Here is a 19,061-nt window from a genome sequence, read left to right on the forward strand (position 1 = left end):
ACTAGCTACTTATCGCAACAAACAAACAAGATGCAAAATTTTTGTGTCAGTGCCCCTTTAAAGTCGGCTTCACTCCTCCGACAATACACGTGTACGAGCACTTGCGTACGTTGCCGCGTGGGGCTCAGAGCGTCATTCCACATCGCTATGGGTGGCGACGCACCCGGCCCTAGTTGCGGGCTGGGAAGGCTGAGAAGGCTGAGAAATATAGAACACTTAGGCAATGAAATTTCGAAAAATATAGGCGTTCTCTACAGATTGAGAGGCTTAATACCGCTCTGGTTGAAAACACAGCTTTATAACACTCTTGTCTATTCTAGGCTTTGCTGCGGGATATTAGCGTGGGGAACAACAAACAAAACAAATTACAAAAGGCTGATCGTCTTACAGAAAAGAGTTCTCCGACTATTCGCCAATTTTCACGGGCACTATGCCGACTTGAGAACGGGTCCACTATTTGTTCAGTATAGTATGCTTAAGGCTGACCAAATTTATTATATGAAGCTTTTACAAGCTATACACAAAGAAAATATCCATGGCAAACATAACGACAATAGCAGTATATACACTCTTAGGCGTGCCAAAATACATACACCGAAATTGCGAACAAACTACGACAGGCAGTCTCCTCTGTTTCAACGCACCGACATACTCAACAAAGTTGGAGATCACATTGATTTCAAATGCAGTAGAAACAAATTTAAAACACAGGCGAAAGAATACCTCTTAACTCAGAAAATCTGCTTCAATGGCTAGAACTGTGGATGTCGTCTAGACCTGTTAAACGCGCAGGTTTTGTAATTGTGTCTATCTTTAAAACTCAATCATAGTTGTACTCTGATTGTCCACTTGTATTTTGTTTTAATTTACTCCTTTGTACTCTAATGTACGTTACTGTACATTTCCCATGTTGTTCTGTAATGTCTTGTGCTCTACATGTTGCTTGTATTTTTGTAACTCATATTAGAATTTCTAGCTTGTTTGATTTTGCCTCATCATTGTACTGTACCAAAGGGGGCTGGGGCCTCTGTCAGGCTTTGTAGCCTTTAGTCCCAGCCTGCCTCCTCGTACTTCTGAGGAAATAAAATCCTTGCAAATCTAAGTACGCCACGGCGTAGGAGGCTGGAACAGCTCGGAATGCCACCCGCTGCGGTGGCTCAGTGACTAGGGCGTTGTTCTGCTGAGCTCAAAGACGCGGGTTCGATTCCCGGCCGCGGTGGCCGCTTTTCTGATGGGGGCGAAAAGCAAAAACGCCCGTCCGTTCGAGATGTCGACGCACGTTAAAGAACCCCAGGTGGTCAAAATCAATCCGCAGCTCTCCATTACGGCGCGCCTCATCGCCTGCGTCGCGTCGGCGCGTTAAACCCCCCAATCATGCTCGGAATGCCGCTCTTCGTAACCGCCGTCGGGAGAGAGCGGCTATGGATGAAGCTGCGGCGGCGGCTCGACGAGAACATTAAAGCTCAACAACTGATCAACAGCATGCCAACAGAAAATCAACACAAGGTCTAAAAGAGGCTTCCGTCTTCCAATTCTCCGAAAGTTCTAAGCATCCCCCGTAAGACTCCGTGTATCCCTATAAAGCGCTACATACCGAGCCTCTGCTTCACTACTGTGCACAAATGCTTTGCCGGAAAGACGTCTTTAGGGGCAATATCTGAACACCTTGGGGCCTTTTAATCAATTTCTCCAGTATACCCCATGCACTTCTATAAAGCGCTACACCGAGTCCCTCTAAAGTTGACTGACTGATTGATTGATTGATTGATTGATTGATTGATTGATTGATTGATTGATTGATTGATTGATTGATTGATTGATTGATTGATTGATTGATTGATTGATTGATTGATTCTAGGGCTTAACGCGGCGACGCAACGAAGGCGATAAGGCGCGCCGTAGTGGAGGGCTCCGGATTAATTTTGGCCACCTGGGGATCTTGAAAGTGCGCCGAAATCTCGTACACACGGGCGTTTTTGCTTTTCGCCTCCATCAGGAAAGCGGCCGCCGTGGCAGGGAATCAAACCCGCGCCCTCGTGCTCAGCCCTCCAAAGTAGTCGTCACCACTGTACAACATGACATTACTTGGATGACATCTTTTGAGGGAAATATAAGAAGTTGCATATCAAAGTATGACGGCCCAAGGGCCTTTTACTAATAGCCTTTTTGTTTGCCGTGAAAGTGGCACACATGAAGCGTTACAGACATACAGACGGGTTTCCTCGTTGAGTCAACGTATAGAAATGCTTAGGTATTTAAAAAAGAAAATTACGCCCATCTTCCCGCGAGGGAACCCTGATGTGATGCGACGCATCAGGGGGGAGCGTTTGAACTGACGCTGGTATTGGATTGCGTCAGTCCACTCGCTGAAGGGACTGTCGCTTCCATCACGTCTTCATCGGAAGATCTTGCACGGAGGTATCGTCAAGCAAAGTCAAGTCAAGTGCGAGAGCGAGCGCTGGACTGATCCGCCACCGTGCGCTCCCCCGCTTATATTCCCGCTTTTGAAAGGAGAGGAGCCGGGAGGGAGAGTCGCGCGCATGCGCACACATGCGCGCACCCAGAGCAGCGATGCGCACACGCGCAGCTGTTGTTATAATGAGACGGAGTGAGAGTGCGCACACATGCGCGCACCCAGAGCAGCGAAGCGCACACGCGCAACTGTTGTTATGATAATGAGACGGAGTGAGAGTGTTGCGCACAGCTGTCGGAGAGAAGAACGGAGGAGAGTTGCGCATGTGCAGTGAGCGTGCAGACAACGCCGCGACGACAACGCCGATGGTGGGACATGCCCGCGAGCAAGAGATGCGTCGCATCTAAAATAGCTTCAAGGGCGGCCGGCGTGCAGGGCTCTCACTTGCAGAAAGATGCTAATGGCGCACACACTGGAAGTCACTTGGTTTGATGCAGACTCTACTGCAAGCTGTAGACATACACCAACCAACCGCTTTGTTCAGAGAGTCAAAGGAGAACATGACGGCCGGATGGCAAAGAGCGCGCCACTCGTGGCTAATGGAACGTCAGAATGCATGCTCGATGGGGGGTACAAATGTTTTATCCCAAGTATACATGGGGAACCCTTTCAAACAAAGCGACTTCATCATCTGCAGTGTAGCATGCAAAAGAAGTGAAGGAAGGCAATGAAAGGAGGCGGGAGGGGGGAGTGAAGTTAAGTATGCATGACCCAGTCTCTACACAAGACTGCCTTTCGTGCTCTCGGCAAGGTTGTACACAGTAAAACAATGAATAAACAACGTGATTTGAGTACGACCCCTTCCACTCACTCCTTTTGTGTAATCCGCTTCGCTTGCTCTCCCGTACAACGCGAGCACTGAATTTTTAGTCCCCCCCCCCCCCCCCCGAAACAAAAAAAAACTATCGTATTTAAAACAAAAGATGAAGCAAAAGACTGCCTACCACTGATTCAAGCACGACTAACGCTTCATCAACAAAAAAGATGCTAACTCGCGCTGCCTACTAGAGCGGCACCAACTGCGTATGACTGGTTTAAACAACACAGATCCGGTCAACAGCACGAGGTCACGGTTTAATTGAGAACGTTTTAAATAATAACAAAAGAGGAGCTGCCGTATGCTGCCACTAGCCGAGAAAGCGGCGCTGCATGCGTGGCGCCAGCTACGTGACCCAAAGAGCTCGGCAAACCGTTCGACCGTTTGGGTAGGTACGGTTGGCCTTCTTTTACTGTGATCTTCTCCATGCACCCTCATTCCCTTGGTTCAAAGACGCCTCCCCCTAAAATAAAGTTCGTGGAAGTAGACTTACACTAGTCCTCTCAAACAGACTTGTTTTGATCAGCGAGACTATATAACGATCATTGCCTTTACGCGATTTATTAATCATACGCTTCGATCATACGCCTGAGCAGCGCTCGTAGGAATCCCTCCTAATTGTTTTATTGCGATAACAGTACTCCCGGCATAAAGCACGGGTATAAATAATGAGGATAAATGCGGATTCCCCGTAAGAAGGCGAGCAACGGCCGGTGATGAGGCGCCTAGAAGACTGCTTTCAGGTCTCATAGACGTAGTCAACTATGCTCTTGAGGCACGGTGAAAACGTGTATGGCATTGCGTGCATTACTCGTCATGCGAGTGTGTGACGAGTACACGTCGGAATGTGTCGCCACAATCAATTTCTTCGAGCGCGCCATGCGCTCCCAAGCGTTTCTAAACGAACGTGCAGCGACTCCTTGCGTGCCACCGCGCCTGGGAAGGGACACAGAGGTCTTTGCGATGAGTGCAAAACCACGGCAGTGTTGTAGGCGGCGGCGGGCCACGTCACTGGTGTATGAAAGAACGTGGCCCACTACGCAGTGCTGAAGGTGCTCGTCAAAGATGAATCGTTTGGCACCACCGAACGACGGCGCACCCGCCACCATGTTTGCAGGCAGACACAAACAAACGCAGCAAGAGAAGGAGGGAGAGCGAGAGACCACCGAAACTTGTTATCGCCCGTGACAAACGATTCGTGATTCATCACCGATCCCCTTGATTTTTGGCTTGATAAATCGTGCGAACCCCCGAGACTCCTCCCCTCTGCCCTCCTCAATCTGCTAAGATCCGTGCCGCCATCCGCCACAGGGCCAGAAGCGGCGTTTCGAGAGCCTCGGTATCCCGACGCTCACACACGCACTCGCACAGCGCGCCCAGAAACGGGCTCAGTGAAGCATATTTTGGCGCCTGTAGAGGTTGAGCAAGCCGGGACGCCAGCGGACGCCATGTAGCGAAGATGAATTGGCCGGTCCGCCTCCCTTGCCCTTGCTCGTCGTCGCCAGAGAGTTTAAACGTCGCTACCCTCCCGGCGGTTCGCGCGTATATATGAATACCGAAACGCAGACAGGTGCCGGTGGAGGAGGAGCAGGACGCGCAGAGAAGGCCGCGATGACAGGGGACAGAGGCGGAACGATATGACACGGCGACCGACGACAACTGCAAATGCCATCAGCCTTACCATGGCCCCTCAGCACGGTCACCAGCGCCGGCACCGCGTTGGCCGCGCGGCGTCGAAGGGACGCTTTGTTGCGCTCTAGATGGATCATTTTCGGTTTCTAGGTTAAGAATCCAGCTATACGGATGAGTAGTGCAGTGGCTGCAAAAGGGCCTCCCTGGCTATAGTATCTGGCCAACGATTACTTACCGCGCCCCTGTCTGCATGGCACGAATTTGGTATGCCGCGCAAGACTGCACAAAAGGAGAGAAGAAGGCGGCTGCGGAATTCACTCCACTGCGCGAGTAGGACATCCCGCAAAAAAGGATTAGGCGAAAAAGTAAAATATACTCGTTGCTCCCATTTTGCATGTACTTTTTTGTGCCATCTCTCCCTCGACATTTGCATAGATTACTGGTAATGAGCGACCATCCGAATTTTTTTCCCGTGAATAAACGTACATCTCTCGGGGGCTTGCACAGGGGATGAAGGACGATCATGTCGGTTAATGGCGACAAGAGATTGAACAAGAGCCTGTTGTTAACTTTGCCCGTACATGAACTCCTCTATGCACTTAGCGTGCTCTACGAAAAGCGTTTGTTTTCTAAAAAAACAAACATCTTCCGATTGAAATTCGATTGTATACTGTACTTCGTCGAAGGAGGCAGCTGTAGACTTCGTTCGTTCATGTTAAGATTAGTAGTGTGAACCCGTAATGACCGACATTTTTTTCAGTATAAGATTGCATTACTTCCCTTCAAATGTCGTCGCACGGCAAGTTCCAGATCATATTCCAGAATAACAAGAAGTGGAATGCCTATGGGTGAAAAGGTGACGAGGCCAGAAGCTGGTTCGGTCATCCCGTGTCAAACGTCCCAGGCTGGACGCTCAACCTTCATATTTCGTGGAACAAAAAAACATCAATGGATTACACAACTGCGAATAGTTAGACAACGAATTATTCGGCAAAATAACTTTGGTGTCACGTAAGTACCGGTAAAGTTTAGGGGCGTTGCGCGGAAGTGTTCATAATATTATAGGTCTAAAAAGGTTGGCTCGTAGTTACCGAAACGCAACCCTTTTTTGTGGCAATCCACATACCTGAGCGCTTGGGATTACGCTTTTTACTTGCGAGTAATGTTCCAATTGCATACTGTTCAACAATCTTTTCTCTGAACTAACTTCATCATGACTAGAGCCACCAAAAAAATATTTTTGCCAACAGGTTTGCTGCTGCCGTAAATTTTTTTAAAGTTCGGTATTCCCCGTTTCATTTTCCCACCCGCATGCAGTCCTTTGTTGGGATGGAACAACGTTGGAACAGCATCTACATTGATCGTCTATCAGGGCCGCGTATACACACGAACGAATTGAAGTCCGCTAAGCCGCCTCAGCACATACGAATGAAGAACAGCCAATTACAGCTGCCATTATATCTAAAACACAGAAAAAGGACCCCCGTCGTTGGAAGACTGAACGGGGAAAAATATCTTGCTGAACACATCCTTTTTCCCAACCACTCCCTCCTCTTTCTCTTCACTTTAAAGCACTGAAAATGTCTGGAGTGTTGCGAAATGAGGTAAGTGGAAATAAACGCAAATATTTTCTTTTCTGCTGTGAACCATCGCTTATCCCGCCTATAACGGCTGATGGGTACGCGGACAGCGCATTAAACAATCGGTATTCAGCAGATATATCGCTTGCGCTAATGTGATGAGCATGAATGACATCCTCCGGGGGGGCTCCCCGCGATGCAGTAACGCTATATTACAAAAATATTTACTGCTCTAAAAATACAGCTAAAATAAACGTACAATTCTAATATAATAAACTAATAAGTTTACTATTGCTAAATATGAAAGTTAACAAAATAGACTTACATATTTACCAGTTCGTCCTATTTCTTGCCAGGATTGTTGTATTTTGGCTTCAACCCATGCGGGGCACAATTTACAACTAAATTGAGCCAAATGGTCATTTTTGTGCTTTTGCGGTTATATCTAATTACCGCCTTTCCTGTACGGCTATAGATAAGAGAAAGTATAGGAGTAAATAATCAAATTACGGAATTCTATTAATCAAATTACGAAGTTCTAAATTTTCCTTCTAAAGAAAATACTAATTAAAACAGGTTTCCGTTTGTCGAATTGAGTCTGCTTTCCGATGCCAATGCATGCAACAAAAATATTGCGGGTGGGCGAACAACACCAATCATTTTGGCGGATTTAAAAATAATCGGCGCTTCTGCGCACCAACCAAATTCGAACGACGCTAACATTACGCAACATTTTTTTACGTGAAAAATATTGTGCGGTCTCACTACCGTCAGGCATACGAATCGCAGGGATTCTTTTTTTTTTTTTTTCGAAAGAAATTGAAGGGGCCGAGCGTTCAGCCTGAGACGGTTGGCCCGGAATGGCCCTGGCCGTGGATAAGAGGCTCGGCATAGCGGTGGGATTGCCACTATTACTCTGATCGGGGCAGAGCATCTAAAGCAGGAATTTCTGCGGCCTGGACGAAGCATGGCTAGATAAGCGAGGGATTAAATTGGGAAGCATTATGTGAGCCTTATAGAATGGCGGCGTCGGAAATACGCAATAGATCCCTTGTCAAGTGTGCGCGTACTGCGACTACCCTTGATCGCGCCGAAGCTATACCTGGGCGACGAGTCGCGCCGTACTGGAGGGCTCCGGATCAATTTAGACCACCTGGTCTAAACAACCTAGTCCAACAGCCTCGCCACACGGCTGTTTTCGCTTTTCACCTTGTTGCAGCACCGGGCTCCATTGCCTCCAGCATGCGAGGTGGCGTGGTGGTCGAGCGGCCAGCAAATTTTGCTGCCTTGGTGAAGACGACAAGAAGCCGAAGGCAAACTTCACTGGTTTACTGCATGGCCAGAGATATGACGAAGCGCGACAAGAACAATGGCCTTCCAGGCGAGGTTACAGTACAGGACTCGAGCAGAGTGACATCATTGATTCGCTGCTCCTACAGGAAGGAACTTCTGCGCTTGGGGCCCTCGTATTTATACCCGAAGCGCTAACGGTCAAACAATCTTTCCTCTGCTTTTTGCACACGGCGCGACATGGTACAGACACACACAACCTCTTTCCAGAGTTCGTGAGGGGTCGGTAGTAGTGGCGCACGCTAAGCTCGAGAGAGGGGGAGAGCGGTTCTCCGCTGCGGCTTCCACGTCCTTCGGACGTGTATCCACACGTCGCATTCGCCGCCGCCGAAGTTTGAATCAAGTGGTCAGCGAGGCTCCAGCGATCCGGTCTTTCCCAGGCATGTTGCGGCTTCTTGGGATCTGTTGGCTGTCGTTGCAAGCCTGAGTCACCGACACAGAAGCGCCCACGCAAAGGCGCGCGTGGTGGGGGCTCCACCACAAAGCACAAAAGCGCTGCACGAAACCTTGCAGCACAGCGCGCGCTGATTCGTAACAACCTCCATCAGGAGAGCAGCCACCGCGGCCAGGATCGAACCCGCATGCGTACAAACACCCTCATTACATTGTATAAACACCCCTATTAACAAAGGGTGGGTGTTTATACAATCCCACGATGCAGATAAATTTTCTGAGTTTAATGATATGTCGGAATTCCTTATTCGACAAATTTTATTCCTTGGGTGCAGTTGATTCGCGATTAGCAGCAGTATGTGGCAAAGCAGACTGGCAGAGGTACGATCGGACAGTCGGCCAGGCCCGCACTGTAGTGATGAACTTTCTCCCTTATCTGCAACTGCCTTCCCCTCCTCTTCTTGACAACGCATCAGTCGGTCAAGAAGTAGCCATTAAAAAAAAAAAAAAAAAAAAAAAAACTAAAGCCGTTCCACTTAATGTGAAAGCTGTCGGAAGTGCAGAGCAGTGATTTGCCATAACGGGCTGTAGCGCCGTTATCCGCTCACTGGTACCACTCAATCAAATTCAAATTTCCCGCCTTCACAGTGCTCGCGCGCCCCCTGCCTGAAACTGCGCCAGCGGGAGTTCTGTTTTTTGTACTTGCTTTTCCTCCCGCACGTGCCGGCGTTGCACTGCCTTTTTTTTCGCTTACTATCGTAAAAAACCAACCCAACGAGCTTTCCTAACTAAATGAACGCGGGCGGTGCCGGTTAATCACGTATATTTTGCCGCAAATGTACCTACAGCTTTTTTGTTTTGCGCTAAACAAAGCGGAGATGTATGACCAGCGCTAGCGGCTCACGAGTTTCGAACGCTTATGACTATATAAACCGCTTAGTTTTCGAAGCCTCTGGGTTACGCCGCGACGACACCCGCTACGACGGAACGCCGTGGAACTGTCCAGCGAGCGAGCTACGATGACAAGGCGAGCCCCTAAAGTGCTCTGCACTTAAAATAATCACAACAACAACATTTGTATCCTGCTTGTATTTTTTTAAAAGACGATAGTATTTTTGGGCTACTTAAACCCAGAAATTTTGGTCTGTCTGTATGTCTGTCTGTCTGTCTGTGACTCGATTCAGCCACCCGGCCAAAGTAAAGTTGATATTGCGCAATAGTCTTATATACTCACAGCCACAGGTAAACGTCTAAGCCCGGTTTATGTGTTCATACTTGTCAACTTTGTTGAACAAGAACAAGACATTACGCAAATATAAGACAAAAAATTAGTACACAAGGGATGTATACAGTGTTGATTTATTGAAAAATTCATGGATGCTTGGTTTTTCGATAGCAAATGATATTCTGAATCTACTGCAGAAAAGCGCCGCCTCCTGGCGGCATATTAAAAATCACGCGGCAACAGCAACGAAAGGTTCTGCTAGCTAGGTTCCACGTTCTGCTTGGAACGCACGTGGAGCACGGCCACGCGGCTCTATAAACCTAGTCGGCCGCCTCCATTCACGCGCGTCTCCGCCGTAGTGCAGCGCTGGCATCGAGGAACCCGGCCTGTAGCAGTGGAACGCGGTAAATTCAAATCGCCTTGCGCAAACATTTAGTGTGTTTACCTTGGAATGAGCGCGACGGTACAGGAACAGCATGAGAGGTGAGCGGGAAAGCAAAGGGGGGGCATTTCCTTGGCAAATTTCTACAAAGACTATCGTCTTTTGACGACATTTGCAACGAAAGGAGCAGATACGCGGCCAATTTTTTCATGCTCCTTTCAACTTCACTTGCGCTTCAGGCCACCCGCCGCTCACCATTCCCTGGGCGGCGCATCTGGTATGTCATTCATCTGTTCTTGGACATGAGGGCTACCGGGGTGATCGTGCAACGCCCGCCTTAAATCCCCAAATTGTGGCCTTGGCAACCTGAAGGCACATCTGGTATGTCATTCATCTGTTCTTGGACATGAGGGCTACCGGGGTGATCGTGCAAGGCCCGCCTTAAGTCCCCAAATTGTGGCCTTGGCAACCTGAAGGCACATCTGGTATGTCATTCATCTGTTCTTGGACATGAGGGCTACCGGGGTGATCGTGCAAGGCCCGCCTTAAATCCCCAAATTGTGGCCTTGGCAACCTGAATCCGTTACGGCGCGATAAACTTCCTATATCCTTCGTGACAGAAGATTGATGACGGTAAAGACGCACTTACTGAGGTGGTAGAGAAGCGCTTGCTCGACAACGCCGTGGTGATCACGGCTCTTTATTGAAAAAAGGCTTACAGCGCGCTCCGTGCCAGCCCGTCGAGCTTAATTACTCTCTAGAATAGCTTCAAAGCTTTTTGACTCCAGGACTACGGATATAAACGTATAACAACAGGTTTCATGGCATTTGAAAATCTTAACTCCTAACGAGATTAAATTAACACCACCTGGCTAGAAGCGGTTTCCCCAACTCAGAGCATGTTTTAGGGTTGGAAGTTGCCAAATTTTTGTTTGCGTCTATGGAGTACTCATAGAAATGTCCAAAATGTCCATTTGAGAGCTTTTGGAAATTAGTGAGGCAAAATGACTAGCATCTGGCGTAAGCGCCTGTTTTCATAACACCCCCCAAAAAAAGTTCCTGCGTTTTTGCAGCCGCCCCTTTCCATAGGAGCGATTTCCCGTGCAAGCCGGGGAACTTCCCAAGCGTTGTAGTCGCACCCCCCCCCCCCCCCCCAAAAAAAAAAAAAAAAAAAAATGGTCGAGTGGTAAAACACTCGTATCGTAAGCGCGAGGTACCAGGTTCGAATCCTGGGCCACCGGATACCCACCGGTTTCTTTAAAGCGTACAAGCGTCCCCGGAGCCTCTGGACGCCTTGGACGTGGGAGTAAGCGCTTGGAGCTTGACCACAAGCAGCCGTGGAAGGCTATGTGGGAGGTCCCTCGAACCCCTTCGGGCGGGGTCGGGCACCGCTGGGCACCCACCAGTCAGAAAGGGTACAAGCGCCCCCTGTACTGTCTCGGCAGGAGATAGAAGGCTTGGACCCGCTCTACCACTGCGGTATACGTGGGAGGCTGCTGCTTCCCGACTTCAGCCCCTGGCCACCCACCAGTTTGAAATTGGGAACAGGCGCCTACCATGCGGGGTTCCTGGAAACCGTAATACCACGCCGGACCGTATCATTGGTTACAAGAAAGTGGTAGATACTTCGGTACCGCTGGGCACCAACCAGTATAAACAATTGGTATAAGCACCCCTGAACAGGGGATCCAGTGCTTGGGAAGTTACCCGACTTCGTCGGGAAGTGCCCCAATGGAAGGAATCGTAACTTTTTACCGCAGCGATGGCTTAGAGTACTAGTAACTGAATAAAGCGTTAACTAAGCAGATTAGCGTTTCTACGCCCCCAGAGTCATGCGTAAGGGTTTTTTTTTTTTTTTTTTTTTGCGACATATACGCTCAATGTGCACGCTGAACCGCAAAGCTTTCCAGTGTGTATCTTCTTTTTAAATATAGATGTCTGTCAATAAGCTCACTTTATCTTTGAACGTGGACCTGCATTTATAACGAATTATGCGGGTATATAAAATTTCCACGTATAGGCTATGATGAGTTGTTCTAACTGACTGGTAACTGGGGCGACATCACCATTTGTAGTAACAAAAGTAACTTTGAAACAGATCGTATACTAAACAGACCGTTGAATATGACCTTCTATAAAACGTAGTCTTGTCGACGGAGCGACGTCAGATTATCATGAGTACTGGATGGATGGTTCGAAAAGTAAGTAGGCTGACGAATAACTTATTTAATTAATATTATATTGAATACAAAGTTGAGAGAACGAGGTGCACAGTGTGAAACGGCTATAAACCTAGTCCACTGCACCAGCTGGCATAAGGAAAGTTGTATTATCTGAAAAGAAACAGAGGGAATTGAAGGAAGTACAACCAACCGATTTAATACATCAAAACATCCCGATTCACTGCAAAAATTCTTACACGACGATGGCAGACTTCAGCAGAACAATGGACAATTGGGCAAATTAGAACCTTTCATTAAAGAAAAAGAAAGCGCAAAAACAAAAAAACAAAAAACAAAATACAAACAGAAGTTGCACAGTGTGCACTGTTGGCTGGAAAAATAAGTTCGAGTTAGTAACAAACGGACGGGTTAAAACTGATCTGATTCACTGGTCACGAGAGCACACAAATTCTAAGGTTTTATGCGTGCCTGGTCACACTCGTCGTATGGGCGCTCGTACTTTCGCAAAGTGCGACTGGAGGGTGAAAATTAATTCTACGAGAGAAGGCAGACTGGCAGCACGAAGGCTGCACAACATCCCGTTGTTTTTTGTTTTTGTTTTTCAGAACACAACCATGTTTTCCCCGTCGTTAATTGGAGCAGCCGGCAATACTTGCAAGCAATACTCGCCAGCAGACTTGGCCTTCGCGGATAGGGTGGCGGCTCAGCGGCGAAAGTCCCAAGAAATTAAGCCCGGCGAGCGCATTCTCGGCTGCTCAAAGCGAGCGCGTATTACTGAATGCAAATAAGCCGAGAGTGGCTAAGGCGTGAGAAAGCACGTGACCCTCTCGGGGTGCCCGATTGCGTGCCTGCCCCCGCCCGTACGGCAAAGCGCAGAGTGGATGCACGTTCGTCGGCCGTAAACTTCATTTGCCTTTGTTTTCGATTATCCCGACTTTGCTAATAAAAACAACACCGCAACAGCGCTCGGATGCCATTTCTTTCTCTCCAAGACCCGAGTGCACATTGGAGGAAAGGGGGTTGGGCGAAGGCGGCGCCCGGCGAGCCAGAGGTCAGCGCTTGCAGGTCCTTCGCTCGACGGCGGCTGCTGATTAACGGCGAGGCCATGGCCGCGGCGCCTGCGTGTTCTCGCACTTCCACGAGCGGCCGACACAAACGCCAGCGTGGCCTTTTAATTATCTTTTACGCCCACGTAATCTTTTGTCCATTTCGCGCCTCGTTGTTCCTTTATTTCCTTTCCCTCGAGGCCGCGACTACTAATGCGCCGCGAGTGTAAACTTTAATTCCACCGCGGCCGTTTCTTCGGGCAACTCCTCCCGCACAAGCGTGCCTGAGCATCTTGGCCACTTGCTATTTAGAGCCACGAAGATTGCGTCACAGCCGAAGAGCACAAACGATGCCACCGAGAAAACACCTTTGGCGCGACGAGCGAGTGAGTGGAAACCACCGCCGACGGGGCGCCACGGTCCCAGGGGCTCGGACAAAGTGCCGAAAGAAGGTCTGCCCGTCCGGCCTCTCGTCTCCGCTCGCAGCTTAACGCCGCACACGTGCCGTGTCGCTGATGCGTGCCCCGAAAATCACTTAGGCGGCATGGGTGTGGGCCACATTGTCGAGCCGACACAAGGCACGGCGCAATGGAGAGACCAGGCCGCAGTATAACTCACGCTCCGCCGCCGCCGCCGCCGCAGCAACCTTTTCGAGCAGTTGGCTATTTTTTGTTGCCGCACACGACGTTCGTTTTTCTCGGCCATCGCATACTCGCGCAATCACCCCTGTTGATAATCTAGAGGCGTTGCTCTCATTGATCTGGACAGTGACACTATTGCGCCACGAGCGAAACTTCACGCTAGTTGCCCGAGCACGCAAGGTTATTTGATGCGACAAAAAAAAAACGTATACAGCCTACAGGTTCACCAAGAACAAAAGAAAAAAATGGGGGTGGGAATGATTACAATCGCTGTGCACGTTTTATTGAAAATTCTGTAGAATTGAGCAGTCGAACCACGAAGTAGTATCGGGACACCAAATTAGTTTGTTATAACCGATATTCGTTGTAACAGTAGAGGTAAAAATCGGCTATAACGAATCGACAATATGGCTCGCGCAAAAATACTTTTACAAAACTGCATTTTTTAAGTCTTCGAACCGACTAAAAGCAAGGTAACCTTTACCTTTCTCCTTGTTGCATTTTAAGCTCAATGAACCTGAACATGAGTACGTGAAATAACAACAGAACAGAGTTCGCTTGACAAAACAGGCCTGCGTCCTTATTTAATTGATGAAGGATGGAATCTTCGTCTGGTGGCTACTCACAGCGCTGAGCAAAATGAAGTTTTCCAGTGTTCACGAACAAAAGTCTGCAGTTTCGGACGGCGGGGTTTTTTTCCAAGTAGCTTCTCAGCCTCCTGGTCAAATATTTCTTCGTTATTTCCGATATAACATGCTGCTCTCACGGTTTCAGTTTCGTTATAAAATAATTACTGTCATTGAAATAAAGTGCGACCAACCAAAGTTTGTATTTAGTTCGCTATAGCCGATAATTTGCTATATCAGTCTTTGTTAAAACGAGGTTAAACTGTATTCATGCAATGTAAATTTCGTCATCATGGTCGCATTGATTTACAATTTCTGAAATCGTTTTCAAATTGCTGAAATCTTGTCAGCAAAGGAGCCCAGATTGTTTTTCAAGCGACGACGAACGTGCGAAGACCACATCAATCTGCAAATATGACATCCACGAATACATCCACGAATCCTCTTTTTCCTCATTGTTCCCCTTTCCCCCGTGCAGGATAGCATACTAGGCCGTAGCCTGGTTAACATTCCTGCCTTTCCTTTACTTTTTCCCTCTCTCTCTTTAGTCTCCAAACGCAATACGGACAACCGCGGTTAAAACTCATATCGAGGGACATCACACCTCGTGAAGGCTATTCCTGCACATTTTCCAGCTGAGATCTTCAGTTTTCGTGGTTCCAGGAAATCCTTTATCAAATTTCAAGCTTTCTGAAGAGGAGTTCGTAATCCACGCCAGCCGTCAGCGTACAAATAAATAACTACAATGTGCGGCAGGCACTCCTCGATTTCCGTAAAAGTAATGATGAACAGGGTTGCGCATAAAATGCCACCCTATGCGCCAAATGGGCAAACGCGTTATTCGTGCTGCTACGGGACTCCCTGAAACCAGAAATGCTCGGAGCATACACATTCCGATTTGCCCTAGATTAGGTGGATCGCGGTCGTCCTCTCCATCAGCATCCCCACGCAGATCAACACTGCGATGGTGGATAATAATCGATATCCGTATGCACCTTACCAGCCCTGAGTACAGGCACAAGGCGACCACGCCTATTTCAAGGCGACCAGTTTCCCCGATGCGGTTGTATATATGTGTGCAGAAGGAAATGGCTTTGTCGCCAAGGTACAACGGAGCCGCATAACTGGAAGAAGGCTGTTTTGATGAAACCGGTTGATGAAACCGGAAGAAGGCCGGTTGACAGACGCCACCACAGCAGCTATAGCAGTCGTATTTTTTGTGAATGCCTCGCCTATGACGCTTACATTTGCGGCTCGCGTAGAGACAGGGAGCAGTGCAGGGTAGCAGCCGGCATGGCAGTGACTGATGAAAAACGTTTCGGCGCCGTCTCAGCCACAGGCGCTCAGTCGCAAATCAATTGATTTGAAGGCACGCGCACGCAGTAGATGGTGTACGTACGCTGTGGACTAAGCCGTTTTAGTTTAATTTTGCGTAGAATGGCTGCCACTTCCGCCCGGCCGATTTCTCCATAAGTAGTTTGTACCAACGTTACTACAATAAACTTCCTGCGCGTGATGCGGCATGGTTATATCTTCGGATGACTGCCATGCGAGCTCGCCTTTCTGCCCGAATGCATCTTTCTGCCCTTAAGCGCAGCGCATGAAGTACCAGGAACTTAGCATCGGATACGATGAACCCTGAAAACTTTCGCCAAGGAGCTTCTCGCCTAAGCCATGACGACTGATGGGTTGATAAGCGCTTCGAAGCTCCTCGGTAACGGTAGAGCAAAGTTTCCAATCAGGGCAGCGAATGTCTCGTTTCTGTGAGTCGCCAGACAGACCATCCAGCAAGACTGTTTCCAGCCGGCAGATGGTGGTTTCCGTACGACTGGACTTCACGAAATCATGCGCGTCCCAAACAAATCACGGCCTGAGGGAGACCATGGGGACGTCTAGGGTGCTCCACATTGCACCTAGGCTCAACAGACGTTCTAAGCAGTGTCGAAGAGGCGGCTGTATCTTCCACTGTGGCCCTTGCGTTGCCCCAGGAAGGATGCTGAGAATTACAGTCCCCCTGTTAAAGTGTGCGCAGCCTGGGCGCTCCATAGGATTTACCGGCCATCAAGTACCGCACATTAGGGACATTGCGGCTATAAAAGTAAATGACAAGCCAGAAGATTTAAGCGATGCTGTGACAGTTTCGTTTGTTACACCAACGGCATGGTGCGATCCACGAGCGGCACCAGTTCATTGCGCACGGCGAGGAAAATTCTTGAGAGTCCCGCACCTGTCGAAGAATGCCGAAAAGTGTAGCCAGAGAGACGGATGCTTGCACGTAGTCGCAACTCTGAGATGCAGATGATGGGAAAGCGGTGATTGAGCGAAGCGTCGAAAATTTGGAAAGCGGCTCCTGAAAACACATGCGTTCTATTAAAAACTAATACTGTTATTCTGTAGTTTCTGCATTCTTGGCAGGGATATTGGGCTCGCAGCAGCCATTATAAACAAAGACGAGGCAAGGAGAATGATTGTAAGAATAAACTTAGCCATCGGAGAAGACTGAAATGAAGCTGTCAGGAAGGGGCAGAGTGAGTTTGTCCATCTCAGAGGTTCCCAAACATGACTCACTGCAGTTCCTTGACATTAGCCAGCGGTGTAATGTGTCATTCTCGCTTATGTTATGAACTGCGACCAGAAAAGCCGATTCTTAATTTTGGGCCAACCAACAGCAGCGAAAAGGGGCGCATCGCCTTCGTCTGCTTAAGATCTGCCTTCCTTCGAACTGCCCCTTCTTAGTCCTTTCTTCTTCGAACGCCCCCGCCCCTCACCCTAGCACGACATTTTCGGGCTCGTTGGGGACGGCTGGGGCGGGGGGAGGATGTTCGGGGCTATTGACTCTGCTTATTAATGAATTCTTATTCTTCGCATCCGATCTACCAAGTGCGCACGGCTTCAACTCAAGCTCTTACCTCTACCTTCTTCCATTTGGCGGTGCCCCTCACCAAAAACAAAACGGAAGGATACAATCGGAAGGTTGCGTAGAGCACGCCTACTGCGCAACGTAGTTCATGTTTCCAACTTTGAATGAGTCATTTGAACGGTCGTTTTAGACTAATTTAATTTCTATCGCCATTTTTCCTTGCACCTTTTCTCCCCCCCCCCTCCCCCCGACAAAAAAAATATTAAATCCTGCGTACACCATAACTTCGAAGATTACTATAAACGAGATAACCGCAATACACTGGTCAGGGTCAAAGGTTGCTGTTGGTCGAGTTAGTAAGGTATTTTGATCAGCACCGTAGGGAGAAAGAGAAGATAAGACGATTGCGCTGTGTCAAGTACGGAACAGCTCCCCAGTCGTCCATGTCATCCTTTTGTAGGCACTTGCTTTCAGCGTAAAGCACACCCACGCGAACATGCCGCTTCTACTTGAGCTGGTTTCCGATTATCCTTTGAATGGAGGAGCGGGATCGTGCATGTACCGCTCCACGCATTTGTCAGAGTTGGACGAATGGCAGAAACACATTGGTACCCCCAATGTAACAACAATAGTCCCAATGTAACAAAGTCCCAATGTAACAAAGTCCAACAATGTAACAACAAAGTCCCAATGTAACAACAATAAACCCCGTCATATAACGTTTTCAAAGCGTCGGCTGTACTACGCGGGTTGTCCTCATTTCGCGTCGGCGTGGCCGAAACCCCCAAGCGTGCTTCGCTTTGCACCCGCACGTAGCGCGGCGAAGCTCACCGATAAAGTCGATGTAACGAAGGCTGTAATTCTTGTAGATGCGAAATACAACGATAACAACAACGACAACAACAAAACTTCGACGTGAGCGCGCGACGCGATACGAATGACAGCGTCAGCTGAACCGACAATTCGGTTATTTGCGTCGCGGTTGATTCGACGATTAGCGTTGTAGCGTCGCGACTTTGGACATTTATGCGGTAGAGCGTCGTGATAGGTTTGACAATTTGGCGATATAGACAGGTAATTATTAGCAAAATAAATTAATCTTGAGGATAACATTTATTCGACCAGTTACTGTTGCGTGAACATTTAGATCGACGTTTACGTAACACTGTGCTTAAATTGATTTGATTGCGGAATATTACATAATGATGCTACCTGTTTTGCATTACAGCGACCGGAAGACCTAGTTTTTTTGCGACTATGCTGTGTAATTGGCGTAAAGATAATTACCACAATCCGCCGCTGTGGCTCAGTGGCTAAGACGCTGCTGAGCCCAACGACACGGGTTAGATTTCCGGCTGCGGCGGCCGCATTTCTGATGGAGGCGAAAAACGAAAACGCCCGTATGCGAGGTTTCGGTGCACGTTAAAGATTCCAAGGTGTTGAAAATTAATCCGGAGCCCACCACTACGGCGCGCCTCGTCGCCTGTGTATGGTCGGCGCGTTAAACCAATCAATCAATCTATCAGTAATTATTACAGCGCCAGCTGTGCCAGGCGGGTTGTGCGGGCTTCATGTCGACGTGCCCGAAAACGATTCGGTCGTATTCTGGGCACGCAGGTGGCCTGTGCGGCGGCTACGCCCGAGCGTGACAGCTGCACTCTCCCTCATCTCACAATACCATCCAAAAGCCGCAGATGGGGCACTGCGCGTCAGTTATATAAGCGAGTGGGATCAGGTGACAGGACGACGTATCACCACCTGCTCTGTGCGTGCTCCCTTCTTCGCTCTTTCTTCCTCCTTTCACCCGGAGAATGTTCATGAATGCGCTCGGATACACACGCGTTTTGTGGCTT

The 19,061-nt window shown here is 48.7% G+C and overlaps 1 protein-coding gene across 2 annotated transcripts in view; it reads right to left on the bottom strand.

Moving 5' to 3' along the window:
- Window positions 1-19,061, bottom strand: part of LOC144155468 (puratrophin-1-like) — a 640,065-nt gene that overhangs the window by 547,365 nt on the left and 73,639 nt on the right. The gene's annotated exons all lie outside the window — the stretch shown is intronic.

This window comes from Haemaphysalis longicornis, unplaced genomic scaffold (genome assembly GCF_048455015.1).
Source record: "Haemaphysalis longicornis isolate Haplotype H1 unplaced genomic scaffold, Haemaphysalis longicornis Haplotype H1 scaffold_1, whole genome shotgun sequence".
In the NCBI taxonomy this organism is placed as follows: domain Eukaryota; kingdom Metazoa; phylum Arthropoda; class Arachnida; order Ixodida; family Ixodidae; genus Haemaphysalis; species Haemaphysalis longicornis.